Below are 17894 nucleotides of genomic sequence, written 5' to 3'. Positions count from 1 at the left end.
ATGCAAGCCTTAAAATGATACATGTTTGGGTGATATACTATTGATTAAAAAGAAAACAAAAAATTGCCTTTATTAGCACTTTTCAACTCCTCACTTTATACCAAATTAAGTACTTGTTGGAAGTGCAACCTCTGTTGTAATATAGGAAGTCCAGCAGCCAATTTGCAAATAGCTCGTTCCTCCAAACAGCAATGTGATAATGATTAGTGAGTTTGTTTTAGTGATGTCGGTTGAGGGATAAGTATTGACCAAGACACCAAGGGAAATGCCACTGCTTTTCTTCAAAATAGTGATGATGGAATTTTCACATCCATTTGAGGGGGCAAACAGAGCCTCGGTTTAATGTCTCATCCAAAAGACAATGGATGGAAACTTGTGCTCTACCCCGTGGCGTGTTTGGTGCTGGGGAGGGCGTGTAATCGGGTGGGAGGGTGACAGGTGGAGATCCCTCAGCCTTCCCACCTCCAACCCAATTAAGTTTGTGGCATTACTTACCCACTTAAGGACTTTCCCACCTTGTCACCAATTTAGCCCCTTAAGTAGGCAAGTAAAGCCCACTCAAGGGCTTCATCCCACTGCTGGCATTAACCCAGCGGCAGGCGGGAGCCTTGCCAAGCGTGGAGCATGGAAAGCGAACCCATGTGGGAATATTTGCGGGCTCCCAGCGGGGTGGGGAGGTGGGGGGAGGGTCCCGCATTCAAATACAATCAGTGCTGATTGAGGGACCAGCCTTGGGAAGGGGGACCCTGCTGAGAGGCACCCCACTGCTGCCTTTGCTGCCGAATCCCCTCACCACCCCTCCTCTGTGACCTCCCTCCTGCCAACACTCACCTGTGTGCCTGGTTGCCTCCCTGATCCTAGGCCTTGGGTGGATATTGTATTGACAGCAACCGCTGCCTCCCAATGCGGTAATTGCACATAATAGAGGCCAGCAGCTTGAGGCAGGTCGTCCCTGGGATCATCGATCCCGGGGGATGGCCCGCTGCTGGCCTGTCAAGTGCCTGATTGGCACTTAATGCAGCGGGCCTTCCCTAAAAGAAGCAACATGGGGCTCTTGCTGGCTTTCCAGCCAGCAGCCAAGACCCCTATCGCCTCCACAAGATTCCGTCCAGCATCTCTAATAGTGTATTGCTCCACTGCAGAATCAATGTACAAAATGTGCTCATTTCCCTCGAATAGGGCCAATCGTCTGATACAAAGGTGAGAATGCTATCACTGAGCAGTGGCTAACTTGCAGTGTTACAATCCCCACAAAGAGTAACCACTCTCTCAATTCAAAGTAATGCAAGTCTTCAATTTGAATGTAAGCTTTAGCACATTATTAGGATCAAAACTAACTGGCCACCACTGATGTGCTCCATTTATATTGGGGCTTGTAGCTGGTTATAACTATTCACTCCCAATTTTCCCTACTTTGCTTCAAACAGGGTTGAGGGGAAATTAGTGCTATCCCACATTGTGCGTTTTCATGTACATCTCTTTTTAAATTTTAAGAAGAGAAGGTGGGAATTTTTCTCTTCATAAAGGCAGGATCCCAGCCATACCTTTTCCTTCACATTTGGTGGCTTAATGTCTTGACAGAAGGAAAAGCTGTGCAGCCAGGTTGAACAGGTAGAACTAATGGAAGATCTTTCAGCGCAAAATGACTGATTCTCTCCAAGGAGTGGTTTTTTCTTTATGTGCACTCAGTGGGAAATAAGTCTTTGGGTAGATCTTGAACCAAAGTTCTTAAGTTGAATCATTTTCTTATTCTATATTGAATTCCAATCATAATAATTGTCCAATTACTTTTAACTGCATTGAAGGCGAACCTAATTCAGAAAATGCTGCTTCTGTCATTAGGTCTTAGGGAGAATTTATTCATGATAACACAACAATGAGCCAATCTAAGTATTTAAAAGGTATTTTTAAAGAAAAAGCATTTGCTGCACTATTTCCACTGTGCTCTCCACTATCAACATTAAACATGGGCTTCCATGAGCATGATGCCCACCCCTGTCCTCTAATGAGATGCTTTAATATCTGACATAAACTCCCCATTGTATTGATTTGAATTTTCCTATTTCCTGCACCAAACATAATCATTATCCTCATATTGAGATTGCCAATACAGTCCCAGTTTTGGACAAATTACAGCTCACACAAAATTGGGTCAGAATCAATGGAAATAAAAATCAGGATAGATATAAAACTGGCTGATACTGCCTGTTTTATATCCTGACACACAGTCAAAATTTTCGTTTATGAGGTTCATTACACCTGAGCAAATTTTCACCTTCCTGCAAGGGAGAGGGTGCTGTAGGGTACACACCTGACAATTTGTCATTCCTTAAAAATGAATGGATGGTAAATCACGAAAGATGGACACCTAAACCACTAATATATATATCCCAGTTCTGTGCTGGGAACACTAAAGAATGAGAGAGCTAGATGAAGCAGCATAGACTTTTTCTTTAAATCATTTTGTTTTAGCTGCTTTGTCAATTCAGTTAATTAAATTCATTCATGTTATTGGGCTCTCTAACTTTAGCTGTTGTTTAAAAGGTGAGTTGGTTGTAGCACACCCAATTAGAAAGCAGAGCCCCAGCTGCATGGCCCAATAGTATACTTTAACCCGAACCTTAGAATACATACAGATGAAGCCATTCACCACTTATACAAACTATTCAAATATATCTGCAGAAACAAACTGGGGAAAAAAAGACATTGAAGTTAATTGTTGTAAGTGAACTTTTTTTAATAATGAACAGATGATGAGTCTCTTTGCTTAATATCACTACATGGTTTTTTTCTACTTGGTATACAGGGCTGTACAGGAGCAAAAAGTGCATTGTGATCTTATTTGACCAGTTCCAATACTTTAAAATATCATATTCTACAATATCTCTCAGCACCCTCATATCAAATTTTGCTCTAGGTAGTTATCCAACACTCTCTTAAATTTGCTGATTCAATCAACCCCTGTTCCTTTTCTTTTGGTGGTGGTTGTGGGTGGTGAATGGTGGGGGGAGGGGTGGGAAGGTGGGTTGCAAAGTGGAATGGTGCATCTTGTATGTTCACCAACCTTCACACAAAGTGGTTAAATCTTTTCACCATCCTTCTTTCTAAGATTCAGACAATGTTGTATTTGAGGAACATGATGAACGAGAGATGTAGAACTAGGATGGTTGCAAGGTAAGGATGTTATCTTAGGGTTTTCTGGTAGCTGGTAGATACAGTAAACTATCAGCAGTTTAGCCTTTGGCCAGTTTTGTTCTGATTGGCAAGCGCTTGAAATTCAGTATCACGTATTGAGATATGTACACTCAGTCCTCTAAGTCTTGCAAACCCGAACGTAACATTGAGTGACATAAATATTGACTAGATTCAATGTGTCCTAAACAAATGTAGCAGCATCAACTAGTGATCTGGCAACTGTTTTATTAGTTTTGCTCACATAGGCAAAATTATAACAAAGTTGAAGCATTCTCTTGAAATGCGTTTTGAGAATAACTTGGCTCCTGTTTTTATTTTATGCTTACATGGCTGGAAATAGGCTTCTCAAAGTGAGCAGTTATATCAAGTTGACATTAAACAAAAACAAGTCTCCAGGGCAGTGGGTAACACGCTGTTAGAGTACTATTCGTTTACCTCCGGGATCTGGCTTTAAATCAAGCCAAGACAGATGGGCTTAAAATCTCCTGCTCTCCAATGGCTGTCAAAGGTACTAAGTGAAATAAGTTCTGGCAGTCTAATTCTGGTTCCCAGTGGGCACGAGTTCACATCACAAAACTGCCTTCACAATCACAGTTGGATGCAAAAAATAAACAAAGAAAATCTAACCATCTTAAAAACATTAATTATATCCTTACTGACACAAGATATAGCTGCCTCAAGAGCTTCAAAGATTATAGCAACTCCGTGTTTCTACATTTCCTGGATCACAAATCTTGAAGTTGGATTTTCAATCAAACTTTGAAAGGATATAAGGTGCTTGGTTTGATTTATTGTGATGAACTGCTGTGGACTTAATGGAGTGTACCAAGGATTTGTTTATATCATGAGTCGAACAGTAGAATCAAATTCCAAGACATGACCTGACCATCCATTGAAGTGCTACGCTGTGCAACTACTTGTCAGGACAGGATTAATGGTCTTGGAGAAATTATTGTCCCAGATTGTCTGGTCCTGTATAACCACCTTTAGCTGTTCTTTGTATATACAGACTATATTGTAACAGTACAATTGACCTTCAAGGTGAGATAATGCAGCAACAAAAGAACAAGAATTCCGCTCCTATTAATCCATGAACCCCCGACATGAAGTGGAATATACTCGCTACTACCTTCTAAATGGTTAGGCAATGAATGCTGACCTTGCCCGCAACGATCACATCCCATGAATGATTAAAGAAAATTACACAAGTAGTTAGAATAATTTTTGGAGTCCAATTCACAAATGTAAAAAGCCGGCAAATTGGCAGTCCATAGTGAAATCTGATTCTGTCAGTCCCCCCTCAAAATTCACCAGTGCTAGAACTGATGGGACTGAATCTCACCTATGTCGGGCGGACTGGGCGGGAGCGGTTGCAGGGCCCATCGCTGCCCATGATCAGCTGTGCGCTGCCATTTTATGTGGGCGGGCCACTTAAGGCCTGCCCAGTGTAATACATGTTCTGTAGTGCTCAGCACTACCTGTGTGGGCAGGGGGAGGAGGGAGAGTCAGGGCCTGTGCTCTTTCGTGCAAAGAGCGCAGCACAGAGCTGCCTCAGGGAGATTAAGTTGATCGTGAAACTTTTTAATAAAGGAGGAACAAAATTATTTAAACATGTCCCATCATGTGACAGTGTCACATGAGCTGGGACATGTTTGTGAATTTAGCAAGATTTAATTAATTATTTTATAAAACCTTCAGGAAACCTCTTCCCACCTGTGGATGAGGTTTCCTGAAAAACGTGAAAGCTGCTTGGGCACTTCGCCTGCCCGCCAACCTTAAGGTTGGACAGGCAGCATTGCTAACAACTTAAATTAGTTTTTTAATGGCCTTAATAGGCCGTTGACAGTTCGGCGGGCGCGTGCCTGGCGAAAGAAATATCTAAATGACACGTGATGACGCCTGGACGCGCGCCTGACATCATCACGCATCATTTTACGCGTCGGCATGTTGGGCCCATCCCCGCACACCAACGACAATATTCTGCCCACGATCTTACTGATGGCTTATTGGGTAAAGAAAGCATATGGTATGTTGTTATGTTGTTGAGCCGTGCAGACCAGGAAGGTCTAGATTTTATCCCTGTCCAGTACTGTGGTTTCTGCTCTTGAATGGTATGACAGTGGGAGTGCCAAAGGTTGCCCTTGGATTAGGGCAAGGAAGAATTAGCTGTGGTTCCTGTTTGTTGTTGGTTGTTTTTTCTGGAACATTCACTTGTGTACGTGTCACTTGAGGATGGTCTGGGCTTGACAATGGTTTATTAACATTCATTGTTTAGCTCCTATATGAAGAATATGGAGGGCTGTTAGTGCCTGTGGAACCATGCTGTTTTTTTCTCTCCCCACCCCCCCTCCCCCCACCGCCCGCCAACCCCCCCCGCCCACCAACCCCACACCCCATCTATAAAAGAGAAGGGGAAAAATGGAAAAAGAAAAGTCATTTTGTATTTCTTAAAGATGACGTTGCTACAGTCAGAATTCCTGTCTTAAATCTTATTTGGTTGCAAATAACTTTTAATGCTTGACTGCAAATCTTTTAGTGATGGACTTTGATCAATATTGAAAGCAACATAATAAGACAAGCTGCAACTAAATGCCCACACACATTCAATGGTTAAACTTGTATTACTTCATTGTATTTTCTATGGTTAGATTGATGCCTGTTAAAATCTGGGTTCAGAATACATGGGCTCAATTTAGTTATGATTCTTCATAACTGTTAGTGAAGGTAAAGATGTGGGCCCGGTTTGGGCTCAGTTTCTAAAAACGGAAGTGCCTCAATCTAGTGTGCCATCCTTACATATTCTGAACTGTGAATCAAGGTGCATATTTGTGTTTGAAATATCTATATTACGTTGTTATATTTTAAGGGACCAAGAAAGATTTTTACGAGATATTTCAAATAGACTTGTTTAGTTAATTAATGCAGCAATAAAAGGTAGCATTATGTATGTCTGGATACATAACAAACAATGAGCTTAATTGATATAATTACACTATCTGGCTTAATCAGTAAATATTTCACTGTGGCTTCCTCAGGAATGTTGTAATCACATAAAATTGATCATTATCTTGTCCCCCAAATTCTTTTCTTTTAAAAAAATACACCGTGGAACTTTGAATATAATTTGACAAATATATTTTTAAAAATACCTTTGTTGCAAGGGGTGGCCAGGTTATACTGTTAGTAATAGAGTTGAACTGCAGACGCTTCTTAAGTGGAAACATTAAGTTTATTTACAATATACTCAGCAGCAACCACACGTGTGCTTTCAACTCCAACTCTATCTTTACACTGTCTGCTGAGGTAGCCCAGGCTACTCTCCTATTGGTTACTGCAGATCATGTGATCTTTCCTAACAAGTATTATTCTTAAAGGTACATTAAATAAAACCATAATTACTACAGTCTTTTCCCTTTAACTCGGCTATACATATTATATTTACAAGTACATACTTTTCAAACTACACAATATTTACACTGGGTAAGGAATTTACAAGTTCAGTCTTTCAGGCGGTTTCCTGGTACCTGTGGAATGTTGCAGCTCCACAACTTCGGATTCTTTGTCAGGAACCTCCTTTTCTGGAGTTGCCTGAACATCAGGAGCTTTGGTGGGCACTTGCTGTTCTGTATCCTCAACTCTTATGGGAACATCAGACATGTCAGTACTGCGTTGAGTATCTTTGACAGGAAACGCAGGCCCGGTCATGGTCACTGGTGGAACCAAATCTTGGTCTCTCTCTTCCTTAAATGGCCCACATGTTTCCAGATGATCCAGCCTTCCGCCTCCACGTGGTAAGGTAGAGGTCCAGTCACTGCACTTATTTCACCTGGTAACCACTTTGGTCCTTCACCAAAGTTTTTCATGTATGCCCGCTCTCCCACTGTAAATTTCCTCTCACGACTATGCCAGTCATGTTTAGTTTTCTGGCTTCCCTGACTCCTTTCCACCTTCCCTTCTAAATTCGGCACTATTAAGCTCAATCTCGTCCTGAGACGGAGTTTCTGCAATAACTCCGCAGGTGTGACACCTGTTGTTGTGTGAGGGTAGTCCTGTAATGAAAAAGAAAGCGTGCTAGCTTGGTCGCCAAAGAATAACCAGTTAGATTTTGCATGTCTGCCTTGAACGTTTGAACTACCTTTTCGGCTAGTCCGTTTGAGGAAGGGTGGTACGGTGTAGTTTTTGCATGAGTGATACCATTGAGGCTGATAAACTGTTGAAACTCAGCACTCATAAATGCCATGCCATTATCGGAAATGATTACTTTGGGTAGTCCGTGAATGGCAAAACTCTCTTGTAGTTTCTCAATTGTAGCGGCCAAAGTTGGTGACTTCACCTCATATACGTCCAACTATTTTGAATGGGCATCGAGAATGAGCAGAAGCATTGTTCCCAGGAAAAGTCCAATGTAGTCAATGTGTAACCGCACCCTGGGTTTACCTGGCCACTCCCATGGGTGTAATGGAGCTGTCGCAAGCAACTTTTGCCATTGCTGACATTGCACACAGTGCTTTACTAAACTCTCTATTTTTCCATTCATTCCTGGCCACCATAAATAGCTGTGTGCTATGGTCTTCATTCGGGAAACTCCTGGATGGGTGCTGTCTATTTCAATTAAAAGTGGTTCCCTTCTCTTTGGAGGAACTATCACTCGTGTTCCCCACAATAAGATGCCATCCTGACGGGTTATTTCATGTCTTCTGTTGAAGTACGGTTTCATTTCCTCAGATAGGGGCTCCTGTGTCCAACCATGTAGCACTTATTCTCGTACTTGAGATAGGACTGGGTCTCAACTTGTCCAGCCTCTGAACTGTTGAGCACATACCGGCGAGGAATCTAAGAAATTTAACAGTAAAACAAGTTCCTGTGGACATGCTCAGCATTTTCTTGTAAAGGCAAATAACTAAGAGAATCAGCGTTTGCGATTTGATTGTCAGGCCTATATACGAAGTGTACTTGTATGCTACCAGAATTAAGGCCTTATTAGTATTTCTGTATTTTCTTTCTACATGCCTTCTTCCTTCTAGCACAGACTTTAATCTCGGCCTTCTTTTTGACTTCACTATTGGCCAGACTTCTCTCAGGTGCAAGCTCAACTTGTCTGAGCTCAGTGGCTGAGTTCCCCAAAATTTCATTATCTGTCTGCTCCTTGGAAAATTCTGTGACTTTTGCCTCAAAGCCTCATTGGCTTCATTTAGCTGATTCTTCAGCTCGTCAATCTCTCTTTTGTATTTGTTTACTGCCTCCTGGAAAATTGAACATTGTTGTGTCTTCTCTGCCAACTCATTCTTCAGTTTGTTCAGAGAAGTGCTGAATTCTTTCTGTTTCTCTTCATACTTTTCCAGAGGTACAAACTTTGACTTGAGGACATCTTGTAGCATGTGAAGGTCTTTCAACAGGTTTTCTTTTTCTCTGCGAAGCTTGCTCACCTTGTCTAGAACTCTGTTATCAAGCAGGGTCTCTTTAAGTTCCTTCTGCTATTCTTCCAGGTTTTGGCTTAAGACAGCCTGCATTTCTTTAGGTTGTTGAGTCCTTACACACTCCTTTTTCCAAAACAGGAACACTTCCAGCTTCCTTTTGGAATCTCAGTGGCCAATCAATGTTGATTTCCCTTAGCCAATTTCTCCCTAGAAGACTTGGTCCTCTGCTTCTCAATACCAACACTGATAGCTTTGCCGATTGGCTTCCATAATGGACAGTTACTCTGCTTATGCCGTTTACTTGACTGTCTTCACCTGTATATGTTTTTAGCTTGGCAGCTGTTTGTTCTAAACTTAATTGATGTTCACCATGATTCAAGTATCTGAAGGTATGTTCCCCAATTACAGTAGTGGAGGCTTCTGTGTCCACTTCTATGTTAACAGGTTTGCCATTTACTTTCACTGTGACAAATATTGGTTCTGTCTTTCCAACTCTCAGATTAAACAACAAGTAAATGTCAAAATTTGCTGTTCGTGGCTCTGCTATCTTATAGATTTTTTTAGGCTTCTTCTTTTGTTTACAAGCCTGCTTGAGTCTTACCTTGCACTGCCTCATTATATGTCCATTTCTGTGACAATAGTAGCATTTGATTTTTAAAAATTGACAATCCCTAAAAGACTGATTGTTTCCATCTCTATGACAATTATTTTTCGATCTTGCTGCTAAACTATTTTAAAAAAAATTTCAGCTAGCAGGGGCTGTACCCGCTTCTCGGCAGAGTCTCGCTTTGTTAGGCCACTTTCGATTGAGGTTTCCTGCCCGATGTGGAGGATGGCACCATTTTGCGCACCCTGTATTGCCCTTGAATCTCTTACTGCACTTTCCATGGCCAGCGCTATCACTAGCGCCTTCTTGAAATCCAGATTTACTTCAGACAATAATCTTTTCTGAATAGTGTCCTCTTTCACACCACAGACTAAACAATCTCTGAGCCTATCGTTCAGAGTTGTACCAAACTCTCAATGTTCTGTTAGCTGCTTCAGATTTGCCAAGTAGCATGGAAGTGTCTCAACCGGGGCTCTATTTCACGAATTAAACCTGAACCTTTGCATTGTGACTGGGGGTTTGGGTTGAAAGTGACTCTTCACGAGGTCTACCAATTCATCGAAATTCTTTGAATCTGGGGCACTGGGTGCCTCAAACCATGAATCAAACCATAGTGTTTGCTCCCACAGGTACTCAAGAGGATTGCTCGCCTCTTCTCTTCCCCCATAATCTTGTTCACTTTAAAAAAAGAACATGAGGCATTCTATGTATTGAGACCAATCATCTTTGGCTGGTTCAAAAGGGCCAATTCTCCCAAATTGTGGCATGTTGAGAGGGGATAAATTCTTCAATTCTAACAGAGCTTGCTACTTACAATCACTGGGTGAGGTACAGTGCCTATTTCTTTCTAACTTGATTTCTTCCGTTCAATCTGTTTTACATAGAAACATAGAAAATAGGAGCAGGTGTAGGCCATTTGGCCCTCTGAGCCTGCTCTGGCATTCATTATGATCATGGCTAATCATCCAACTCATTAGCCTGCTCCCGCTTTCTCCCCATATCCTTTGATCCCTTTCGCCCCAAGAGCTATAACTAACTCCTTCTTGAAAACATACAATGTTTTGGCCTCAACTACTTTCTGTGATAGCGAATTCCACAGGCTCACCACTCTCTGGGTGAAGAAATTTTTCCTCATCTCAGTCCTAAATGGTCTACCCCGTATCCTCAGACTGTGACCCCTGGCTCTGGACTCCCCCACCATCGGGAACATCCTTCCTGCATCTACCCTGTCTAGTCCTGTTAGAATTTTATAGGTTTCTATGAGATCCCCCCTCGTTCTTCTGAACTTCAGTGAATATAATCCTAACCAAGTCAATCTCTCCTCATATGTCAGTCCTGCCATCCTAGGAATCAGTCTGGTAAACCTTCATTGCACTCCCTCTATAGCAAGAACATTCTTCCTCAGATAAGGAGACCAAAACTGCACACACTATTCCAAGTGTGGTCTCACCAAGGCCCTGTATAATTGCAGCAAGACATCCCTGCTCCTGTACTTGAATCCTCTTGCTATGAAGGCCAACATACCATTTGCCTTTTTTACCGCCTGTTGCACCTGCATGCTTACCTTCAACGACTGGTGTACAAGGACACCCAGGTCTTGGTGCACATTCCCCTCTCTCAATTTATAGCCATTCAGATAATAATCTGCCTTCCTGTTTTTGCTACCAAAGTGGATAACTTCACATTTATCCACATTACACTGCATCTGCCATGCATTTGCCCACTCACTCAACTTGCCCAAATCCCTGAAGCATCTCTGCATCCTTCTCACAGCTCATCCTCCCATCCAGCTTTGTGTCATCTGCAAATTTGGAGATATTACATTTAGCTCCCTCACCTAAATTATTAATATATATTGTGAATAGCTGGGGTCCCAGCACTGATCCCTGCAGTACCCCACTAGTCACTGCCTGCCATTCGGAAAAAGACCCATTTATTCCTACTCTTTGTTTCCTGTCTGCCAGCCAGTTTTCTATCCATCTCAATACACTACCCCCAATCCCATGTGTTTTAATTTTACATGCTAATCTCTTATGTGGGACTTTGTCGAAAGCCTTCTGAAAGTCCAGATAAACCACATCCACTGGCTCCCCCTCATCAACTCTACTAGTTACATTCTCAAAAAATTCCAGTAGATTTGTCAAGCATGATTTCCCTTTCGTAAATCCATGCTGATTCTGTCCGATTCTGCCACTGTTTTCCAAGTGCTCAGCTATTAAATCTTTTATAATGGACTCTAGAATTTTCCCCACTACCAACGTCAGGCTGACTGGTCTATAATTCCCTGTTTTCTCTCTACCTCCCTTTTTAAATAGTGGGGTTACATTAGCTACCCTCCAATCTGTAGGAACTGTTCCAGAGTCTATAGAATCTCGGAAGATGACCACCAATGCATCCACTATTTCTAGGGCCACTTCCTTAAGTACTCTGGGATGTAAATTATCAGGCCCTGCGGATTTATCGGCCTTCAATCCCATCAATTTCTCCAACATCATTTCTCTACTAATACTGATTTCTTTCTGTTCCTCCCTCTCACTAAACCCTGTGTTCCCCAACATTTCTGGTATGTTATTAGTGTGCTCCTTTGTGAAGACAGAACCAAAGTATGTATTTAGTTGGTCAGCCATTTCTTTGTTCCCCATTATAAGTTCCCCTATTTCTGACTGTAAGGGACCGACATTTGTCTTCACCAATCTTTTTCTCTTCACATACCTATAGAAACTTTACAGTCAGTTTTTATGTTCCCCGCAAGCTTACTCTTGTACTCTATTTTCCCCTTCTTAATCAATGCCTTGGTCCTCCTTTGCTGAATTCTAAATTGCTCCAATCCTCAGGTCTGTTGTTTTTTCTGGCCAATTTGTATGCCTCTTTCTTGGATTTAATACTATCTCTAATTTCTATTGTAAGCCATGGTTTGGCCACCTTTCCTATTTTACTTTTGCGCCAGACAGGAATAAAAAATTGTTGCAGTTCACCAATGTGCTCTTTGAACGTTTGCCATTGCCTATCCACTGTCACTTTAAGTAACGTTTCCCAATCCATCACAGCCAACTCGCGTCTCATACCATCGTAGTTTTCTGTATTAAGATTCAGGACCCTCGTCTCAGAATCAACTACGTCACTCTCCATCTTGATGAAGAATTCTATCATATTATGGTCGCTCACCCCTAAAGGGACTCGCACAACTAGATTGCCAATAATTCCTTTCTCGTTACACAATACCCAGTCTAGGATGGTCTGTTCTCTCGTTGGTTCCTCAATGTATTGGTCCAGAAAAACATCCCGTATACACTCCATGAATTCCTCCTCTATGGTATTGTTACTAATTTGATTTGCCCAATCTATATGCATATTGAAGTCACCCATAAATACAGATGTTCCCTTATTGCATGCGTCTCTAATTTCCTGTTTAATGCTATTCCCAACATCACCACTACAGTTTGGGGGTCTATATACAACCCCCACAAATGTTTTTTGCCCCTTAGTGTTTCTCAGCTCTACCCATACAGATTCCACATCGTCGGAGCTAATATCTTTCTTCACTATTGCGTTAATTTCCTCTTTAATCAGCAATGCAACTCCACCGCCTTTTCCTTTTTGTCTGTCCTCCCTAAAAGCTGAATACCCCTGGATGTTCAGTTCCCATCCCTGGTCACCCTGCAGTCATGTCTCCATAATCCCGATTATTGCATACCTGTTTACATCTATTTGCACGGTTATTCATCCACTTTATTGCGAATGCTTGCCACGTTAAGGCACAAAGCCTTAAGGCTTGTCTTTTTAACCTTACTTGTCCCGTTCCCACTATTTTTCACTGAGGCCCTGTTTGATTCTTGCCCTTGATTTCTCTGACTATCACTTTTCTTATTTCCCTTTCTGTCTTTTGTTCTTGTCCTTGATTTCCCCTCCTCTGACTCCTTGCAGAGACTCCCATCCCCCTGCCATTTTAGTTTAAACCCTCCCCAACCAATCGAGCAAATGTTCCCCCTCGGATGTCAGTCCAGGTCCTGCTCAGGTGTAACCCGTCCAGTTTGTACTGGTCCCAATGTCCCAGGAATCTGAAACCCTCCCCCTCACACCATCTCTTCAGCCACGTATTCATCTGATATATCCTGCTATTTCTACTCTGACTAGCACATGGCACTGGTAGTAATCCTGAGATCACTACCTTTGAGGTCATACTTTTCAACTTACTTCCTAACTCCCTATATTCTGCATTTAGGACCTCATCCCTTTTTTTACCTATGTCGTTTGTACAAATGGGTACCACAACCACTGACTGTTCACCCTCCCCCTTCAGAATGTCCTGTAGCCGCTCTGAGACATCCTTGACCCTACACCAGGGAGGCAACGTACCATCCTGGAGTCTCGTTTGCGGCCACAGAAACGGCGATCTATTCCCCTTACAATTGAATCCCCTATTACTATTGCATGCCCACACTTTTCACTCCTCTCCTATGCAGCAGAGGCAACCATGGTGCAACAAATTTGGCTGTTGCTGCTTTCCCCTGAGAGGCCATTCTTCCCCAACAGTATCCAAAGCGGTATATCAATTTTGCAGAGGAATAGCCACAGGAGATTCCTGCACTGTCTGCCTAGTCCTCTTGCTCTGCCTGGTGGTCACCCATTCCCTTCCTGCCTGTGGACTCTTAGCCTGCGGTGTGACCACCTCTCGTGCTGTCCACGATACTCTCCACCTCGCGGATATTCCACAGTGTCCCCAGCCGCCGCTCCAGTTCGAAAACCTGGGCTTCCAGGAGCTGCAGCTGGAGACACTTTCCGCACACATGCTAGCCCCGGGCACTGGAAATGTTCCCGGCTTCCCACATAGAGCAGGAGGAGCACACCACGGCTTAGAGCTCTCCTGCCATGACTTACCCCTTTAACTTAAATTCAACCTTTTGGAAGATACTTAATATTAAATAATATCAATTACTCTAGGGCCCTTCTTCCCTGCCCTTTATTGTTATTGCAGATAGCTCTTACAAACAATGAACCACAAAATAAGACCTTAAAAACTATAAGCGATAAAAGTAGTAAATACTTGCCTGACTGTACTCACAGTACTGAAGGGATCACCTCGTTCCCTCCTCACTGAACTCCCTCAGTCACCTCTACTCTTCCAGCTCCTTTTCAACTCCCGGCTCCTCTTGTGCTCCTTTTCCTCATAGCCAGATTGCTTTGAGGGCTGACCGAGATATACTGTTAGTAATGGAATTGAACTGCAAACACTTCTTAAGTGGAAACATTATGTTTATTTACAATATACTCAGCAGCAACTACATGTGTGCTTTCAACTCCAACTCTATCTCTGCACTGTCTGCTGAGGTAGCCCACGCTACTCTCCTATTGGTTACTACAGATCATGTGATCTTTCCTAACATGTATTATTCTTTAAGGTGCATTACACACTAAATAAAACCATAATGACTACAACCTTTTTTAATCATCTGACTCAGGATGGGGCTGGGCAAAGTGATTTGGGGGATAAACTAAGTAGATTTTGTTATTTTTGTTTACAGTTTTATTCTGGTGCAACTGTGGTTTCTTTTTTTTTGTCTCTGGATATAATTGGGATGAATAAATGTGTGAGAAAAAATAGAAATGGAGGGCGGAATTTTCCATTCTGGAGCCTCGAGGCCATGGTGGGCCAGGAACTCAGTGTGATTCCCGCTGGGTGGCGGGCCAGATTAATCCATGTGATATTCTGCTTTTCAGCTCATTAATTATGCATCAATAAGGAGCTAGACGAACCTTGTGGCAGTGTGGGCAGGGATTCGTCTGCCCTGCCGTTACCTCATCGGGCCGAAGGTCGTGGCGCTATATTTAAATGGCACCCGCACAAACATTCACTCAGTGCAGGCGAGGTGTGTTGTTAAGTTCTGCTTCTCAATGGCAACCAAAAGAGCAAAACCATCAGCTCCATGGTTCAGCGAAGCCACCCTGGGGATTCTCCTCCAGACCATCCAAGAAAGACAGGAGGTCCTCTTTCCTCGGGATGGGAACAGGAGGTCCTCCCACTTGACCACACCAGCCTGGAAGGAGGTCAACACCAGTGGTCAACAAAAAAAGTCTTCCCTGCAATGCAGGAAAAGGATGAATGACTTGATGCTCTCTGCCAGGGTAAGTGAAACTTCTACTCACTCCAAGCTCACTTGCTTAAGGGCATCAGGCAGTCTAAGGGTTAGAGTCCACAGGGATGTCACATACTACCAGCAGATGGGACATCAGCACTGAATACCTGCCGACCACTTTTAGATCATCATCTTATGTAAGATCCTGCTCAAATGGCATCTTAATCCCTTACTGTTGTCGGCTCAGCAAATACAACAGGCATGCATGCTTTTGAGCTGCTCTTTCATTCATAGTTCTCACAATCAATCCATCTGTCTTTTATGCTGGACAAGAACTCCCACAACAGAAGGGAGAGAGTGAAGACCAGAGGGGAACCCCAGGACACTTTCCTCTCACAAGTAGCAGGCGGCAGAGCTCGCTGGAGAGAATAGAGATTGTTCCTGCATGCAAGGTGAAATCAGCCTCCCCAACAAGAAACTGAGGGTGCATCAAGTATACATCGGCCACATGTGGAAAATGACTGTGAGAGACCTACAATGTTGGAGCCTGCCTAGTCAATCACGAATTATCTCTTCCTCTATTCCAGCTACCAGCAAGAAAAAGCGGAGGAAGATGATAAGCAAGTGCCCCCAGCCCCCAGACTACCTCAGATGAGGAAGCAGAGCAACCATCAGATAAAGACTCATCACTGCATTTACCTGCGCCCTACACCAGTGCAGATACACGCACCGCAGGGGAACTAATTCTAGAGTAGGCTCAAGTTCACAGTCTGGTGATCACCTCACTGACATGTGTCTACAGCAGGTGGAGGCAAAGGCAGCTAAGGTCTCTGACACTTGGAAAGCTGCTGGAGACCAGGCCCTGCTGCGTCCGAGTCAGAGGACAAGCCTCTGCTATTGGCCTTAAGAGAAATGTTGGAGATTCAGAGTCAGGCAGGGTAACATCAGGCCTAATTGTCAGAGGCCCGTCAGCAGACTGGAACGAATGATGGAGGAGTTCGTCCACATTCTATCTGATGTTGTGGCTCTGGCGTGCGACAGCATCAAAGTCTCCATGCAGCCGCTTTGGAGACCCAGGTCTAACGGTTTCTGCTGGATTTGTGCTTGGACCTGCACAACATTGCTCTGGCCATGGGTATGTTCCAGCAGTGGCTAGGTGAGAGGGGGATGGGGCACCTCCACCTTCCTCCAGGGGACCCTTCTCAAGGAGTCAAGGTAGAACCCTTGGGCACCCACAGGGAGGAGGATATCGTCAGCTGGACACCCTGGGGGGCGTCCACGCAGGACATTCCAAGGGTGTCCTGCTGCTCCAAATTCCCTCTGCCTGTGACCCCATCAACTCCAGCAGGTCAGGTCACACTGAAGTCTGTAATTTGCGGATGTTACAAGTATTTGACACGACCAACATTAGAATCTTTCTTCCCAAGTGTATTTTGCAATGGTGTTTATTTTATGACTGAGTTTTTTTGGAAAAGTAGTATTCATTGTCGAGCACTTCAGTCTCCCTGCATCTTGTTTTCATCTCTGCGTTTAAGACTGAACGTTATTCTTTTCTTATAGTTCCTATTTGCCTCATGCATGACACTGAGGGATTGAAAAAGATTCCACTCAGTGATATTTGAAATGTCTACTAGATGGGAATGAGTGTGTGATATCAGAGATGTGCGCTCATCCTAATGAACCTGTATATTTACCTGTGAGGATCTTACTTTGCTCCTGAATGGCTGCCTAGTAGTGCTTAACTGAATCCATCTGTGAAGGCACAGTATGCAAATTGATATGGAATTCATTGCATGACTGTACACTTGTTGATTTAAAGCTCATGGAAAGAATTGGCCTTTGTGAGATGGACAATGTTGAGGACTTTAATGCTATGAAAGTGATGCTTCGGCACATCCCCTGATGATTGCTCAGCAGGATCTATTAAGGGAATAAATTATCCTTGACTGCTGTGTCAAAACTGACTGGGCATGTCTCTCCCAAATGCCAAATCCTGTCGTGCGAGTCATGTGAGCTCCCTGAGTACTTAGCAAAAACATGCTGGATCTGCTTTCTGTGATCACAAATGAGCTGCGCATTCAGAGAGCAAAATCCTTTTCTATTAATGATTCTCACAGGCTCTGCCAGTGAGTTCTCAAGGCCACATGTGTGCCGTTGATGGTGCCCTGCACTTGGGGGAAGTCTGAAATCGTAGCGAATCTCACAGCTCTGGCAGCCTGGCTTGCTTCATCCGTGCAGAACTGCACGTAATGGTGAACTTTACTGAAAAGGGCATCTGTCACCTCTCTTATACATCTGTGTGTCACTGATTGTAAGATTCTGCAAAGGTCCCCAGTGGATTCTTGGAAGGACCCGCTGCTAAAAAGTTCAGTATGGCAGCAACCTTCAGAGCAACCGGCATTGGATGCCCTACAAAACCATGCGGCATGTGTTCCTCATGGACAATGTGTCAAATTTGAGCCACCACATCCCTAAGCAAGTGAAGGCACCTGTGGCACTGTCGTTCGCTCAACTCCATGTAAGAGCAGTGTCTTCTGTACACTGGTCACTCCAAACATCTTCTTGGATTTGGCCCCTCCTCATCAGCATCTGGGGCCTTGC

At 43.4% G+C, this 17894-nt stretch overlaps 1 protein-coding gene across 1 annotated transcript in view; it reads left to right on the top strand.

Annotated features, from left to right (window-relative positions):
• Nucleotides 1-17894, top strand: part of LOC144674353 (doublecortin domain-containing protein 2-like) — a 240731-nt gene that overhangs the window by 162980 nt on the left and 59857 nt on the right. The gene's annotated exons all lie outside the window — the stretch shown is intronic.

Source organism: Cetorhinus maximus, chromosome 3 (assembly GCF_964194155.1).
Source record: "Cetorhinus maximus chromosome 3, sCetMax3.hap1.1, whole genome shotgun sequence".
Classification (NCBI taxonomy): domain Eukaryota; kingdom Metazoa; phylum Chordata; class Chondrichthyes; order Lamniformes; family Cetorhinidae; genus Cetorhinus; species Cetorhinus maximus.
Note: the sequence above shows the minus strand (reverse complement) of the source record. Positions and strands in the feature narration are given on the sequence as shown.